We start from the raw sequence: 5,270 nt of genomic DNA on the forward strand, positions 1-5,270 counted from the left end.
TGGGAGCTTTTGTTGTGGCTCTTTGGTGAATTTGCTTGCTCTTAAGTCTGCTACGAGGGTTATTTGGTTTCCTGCTGCTGGGTACATTTACACAAATTTAATCTAAAGGCCACAAAAACAGAACCATGACGGTAGAAGTCCAAAGCGGGACAGCACTTCAATTAAATAATTAATTCATGTATAGACTCTTTGAATAAACCCCACTTCTTCAACACGCAAACTGGCAGCAGTGGATTTTCAACCTGGACTTTATTTTCCTGTTTGTTTGAGCTGAAATTTACGCAAATAAATTAATGTACCATCAGTTCGCAGGGTGCAATGAACTCCATTGTGGTGCAGTCAAAGTCGCAATAATAATGCCACACCACACTTCTACCCACCCACATCCATTGTTCTTTAGTTATTTTTCAAAGTAAACCCACGTATAAATTGATCTTAAAAATTGCTGCTGTGTATTTCCTGTTGAGGACAATCTGAAGTGGTCATTCCAACAAGTAAAAATACACTTATAACTTAGTACACTTACATGTAGTTGGCTACACTGTGTTTATTACTTACTTGCACAGTGGGTGAATTTTGATGGTATGGTTTTATCTACAATCAAATTGTGCACTTGAGTAAGGACAACCGCTGCCATTAGCTAGCTAGCTATGAAGTGATAAACTAATCCAATAAACATCCAGATGGTTTTTTATCTGACAACAGTATTATGGTACTAAGAGGGGGAAAAAAGACATTTTGTGCATTCACAGCTTTTCGCAAAAAGCTGCAGCTTCCTCGGGCCATTTGAAAATATGCCTCTGTTACTTAGCCAAGATGGCGGCCATCGAGCAGGAGTGTGTCCAGCATTTCACACTCTGCTTTTTTCTTTTTACTGTTGGGCACCATCCACAGAATCATGCTGCCATTATGTTCTAGTATGGAGAAACTGACACAGGACTAGCAGCCAGAAAAGTAAAGCAGAAGGTATTCACACAATGATGGGCAAACCAAATGATCTAATCGATATTTCACATCAACAATGAATCAAATTACTGGTGAGTATACAAGTTAATCAGACCTCAAGTCATACGGTGGCCAGAAACACCAAATGAATGTAAATGTTTCTCTGTGTGCGCTGGATCTGTAAATAGGCAATGGGTTGCTAACAAAACTTTATAAGGTGATAATATGTCAGACTGTTGGTTTGTCACCTTGTTGTGGAGTTACTCTGCCCCCAAGTGGCCAAAAGTACATTAAGACAGCTTTAAATGTCGTAATCACTCAATCACAGCTATATAATGATAAGTAGTTAAGACAATGTGACTGTCATTATGGTGGAGGGGCATCATGTGTCGAGTTTGACTTTGGTTTCTCTTGATAGCGACAACAGTGCTCCCTGCAGACCGGGAGGATGAAGGCTCTGCGGCACAAACTCGAGGAAACGAGGATAATAAAACGACCCTCGCTGAAAAAAATGGGTCAACACATTCGATCGGTCCCTTTTTTATTTTTTTATTTTAATGTTTATTTTGCAGGGACGATACATACAACATTGCCACAAAGAATGAAAAATGCGATGCATACAAGACGTCTAGCTTCAGCTAATTTGCAGTCTTTGTCCCTGGTCAGGCTAAAGAAGGATAAAAGATACTGAATACCGTTACAATAAGTGCAATAATACAAATACAGTGAATAATACAGTGAATAGTTATCATGAATAAATAAACACAGCTACAAAATTTACATTAAGAAATTGCACAAATTAAATACATTAAACATTAGTAGAATGCTGTATTGACAGTGACTTGAGAGAAGTTAATGTTCACATTTCTGCTGCTGCTTAAGCCAATGTTTAGCTTTAGCACTAAACATCTTTAATTCTGTTTGGGATTTGATATCTGGTGGTAAAGAATTCCATAGGTGTGTACCCAGCACTGAAAGGGATGATTGACCGAATGTTGTCCTGCATCTTCGAATTTTACAGTTTTGCTTGCTCATGCTCCTTGTCGTTGTCCCACAGTTGTCTGACTTAGTAAAAATCTGTGACATCGCTTGTGGGGCTAGTCCACTGACACACTTAAAAACAACTTTCAGAAAAGAGAATTTTATAAAATTTGAAAAAGATAACAAATTATACTTCTCAATGATTTTACAATGGTGCCACTTTTGTGGCTTCTGATCTAAAATTTTTAAAGCTTGTTTGTGGAGTGAGAATAAAGGTCTAGTTGCTGTGTCAGTGGCCTGGCCCCAAGCAGTGATGCAGTAGGACAAATGTGAAAGGACCATAGCATGCAGGTATAAATGAGCTGCCCTGAAAGAGAGACAGGATGGTTTATTGATTTGTTTACAAGTTGGTGCAGCATTTGGTGTAACTGGCTGCCTGCCATCAATAAAGAGAGCATGCAAACATTATGAAAACTATGATTTCATACTGCCCTCGTTCTGGTTTCCCAGTCAACAAAAACAGCTCAATGAAACTACAGTCATCGGTAATAACATAGACGAGGAAATGGTTCCATTTGGCACCAAAATGACATATCTCATTTTAAAAATGATTGTGTTGCAAGCACAAGGAACACATGCTGGATGTAAAACTGATGTTACAATTATTTTTAATTGGACTGAAGCATGTAACCCACTCCATATCAGTGTACAGAAATGCTGCTCACACTTTGCAGGGATCATCCATCTTATTTTGAAATGTAAAGATAAAACATTGCAGAATCACACTGCAGCTCTCTACATCTAAAATGCCATAAATATTTTTACCCTCTTTCTGACATAACATCCCCAGTTGTTTGAAGGTTTTTTATTTTTTTTAAATACTTTTGTGTAAGCTCTGGTTGTGTGTTTCATGCAGTCTCATGTTGTGTACCCAGTGAATGTGTGTGCTTTCATGTCATGTTTTTTTTAAGTATTAATCCTCAAAATGGCACTTCTCTGACAATCAGATCAAAGCAACATGTAAAGAAGCAGCTTGACATCACATAGAATGTAAATTTGGAAAACGCAAACAAAATTCACTCTCTACACCTCATAATGAAAAGGTCAGTTTCACCATACAGATGATGTATGTTAGAGGTACGTTTGGCAAGTGGACAAAGGCTAATGTTTAAATGCTTGTAGTCGATAGAATGTTATTTGTCAATAGTATTTATTTTTCAACTATGTAAATCAACCTGCTTCTGCATGTATCAAAGATAGAAGGTCCAATTTCTTTTTTTATAGCCGTTTTTTTATGATTGTTTATAGGATTTTCTAATCATATCAGTCATATTTCTAATCAATCAAAACAGGAAATTAATAGACAGCTGTCAAAAAAAATATCAAAATAAGATTGAAACACATAAATAACTGTGTAAATAAACATGTACATAACAGAATACCTGCAATAAATTTAAAAACATGATCTTGTTGTTCTTTTGTCTGTTTTTTTTCTGCCATAGAAAAGGTAATTTTAATTATTTTTGTCACACTCTGACCCTCCTCTCTTGTTGACATGTCCACATTGAGCTTCTTCAACATTCTGCTCGCCATCTTTATCATTATTATTGATACCTGCGGTGGTGGTGACCTCATAATGTTCAATATATATTCACTAATCAGAATAACTGAAATAACCCAAACACTGGACAGTTTCTATGTGTGAACCAAACATTATTTGCCTGTGACAGACGTGAATTAGCGTCACTTAAATGCAGTAGTTGGCAGTAAGTGATTACACTCCAGCATCCCTTTACCCTGTAGATAATCCCCAGGATTAAATGTCTGCAGTCTGGACAACCTCCCTAGCCCTCTACTCCTTGAGAGCTACTACTGCTGATAAATCTCTTGCATGTATGTATGTGTGTGTGTGTGTGTGTGTGTGTGTGTGTGTGTGTGTGTGTGCGTGCGTGCGCGTGTGAGTGTGTTGGAGTCAATAACACTAATGCTGCACTTAGTTTTGAATCATGATCTAAAACTAATTATTGATGCTACTGTTGTTGACAGCTGATGGAAAACACCTGCCGGGACATTACACTCCGAGGTGTGACCACTATAACAAATCGCTTTTCTCGTTTAACATGTTTCATTCAGTTGATTTCCAAGATGCATGTCAGTAAGTCAATATGTTACTAAATGATGACAGTTTTTGACGTTTCATAACAAGGTGCTAATGTACTCTGAGTTACAATTGTGCTCAGTCACCAAGAATCTTCTCATTTGATCTGTAACAATGGGGATTTACTGTAGTCATTTAAAGCCTTAGCAGGCTGTAAAAGATTTGTACTCAGCACCCCTAGTGGCAACAAATGCAACAAGCTAAAAATAGCAAGCACGCACTTTAATGTCCACTTCGAACATAGGACAACTCAACACCGGCATCTCATAATGTATCACAACACATATCAGAAATACTTTAATCATGTCAAGTAGATCAGAGGAAACAAAACAGAGCTGAACAAAAGTAAAATCTCTTCTTACAATAATGTTAGCATAAACTGCAGGAGCTGGAAGGCTAAAACCTGCAATTGCTGGTCCACGTCTTTACTGAGTTTCCTGTTCCCCAGTGACATGAAAGGGCCTGACCTCGCCTCAAGTGTGGATTTATCCTTTATTGCTGAAGCTGCTCATTTGTTACCTCAGCGGATGCTTTTGTCTAAAGAATTCTTTCTCGGTTGTTGATTCGCTAGGTGACATTGACATTTTCTCATGAGGAAAACTTCCATTGACAGTGTGACAGCGAACCGACGTTGCACAACACCACGGCCCTGAAACCAAAGCAGCTAAATGCAACTCAGCCATCATTAATTTTTATTATTTACACATGTGTTTTTCCAACTGTGGCATGTCAAAATGCACTCTCTGATAAAAAAAAAAGGCCCGTTGTGTAACAGTGTGGGGACTTTTGGCATTCACCCTTTTATCCATGAAGTAAACGCCAATCTGCCTACATCAGGGGAAGAGTGGCCAAAGCCAGTTGAGGCTTTCCAGCTGGGACGACTACGGTCACTGGTAGCCTTGAAGGTGGATGCTGTGTTGCTGCAGGGTGATGCAGAGTTCAACCTTGCAGATACAGGTGCGTCAAACTTGTCGTCGTCGTCACCACCCCCACTGTCACCTCTGCCAGCAAAACAAAACACACACTTGCAAGGTTTTCAAATCTCCCATAGTAGCCCAGGGTTTCATAGCGTTACAGTTAATCTTTTCAGCAGCAGTAAGATGTAGTATGAGACAACCTTTCCTATATCAACTCTTTTATCTTCTCTTTGTTTATGGACATTTTCACATGGTGCAGAAAGACTTGT

This window comes from Trachurus japonicus, chromosome 12 (genome assembly GCF_045865225.1).
Source record: "Trachurus japonicus isolate A0001 chromosome 12, Traja_1.0".
In the NCBI taxonomy this organism is placed as follows: Eukaryota; Metazoa; Chordata; class Actinopteri; order Carangiformes; family Carangidae; genus Trachurus; species Trachurus japonicus.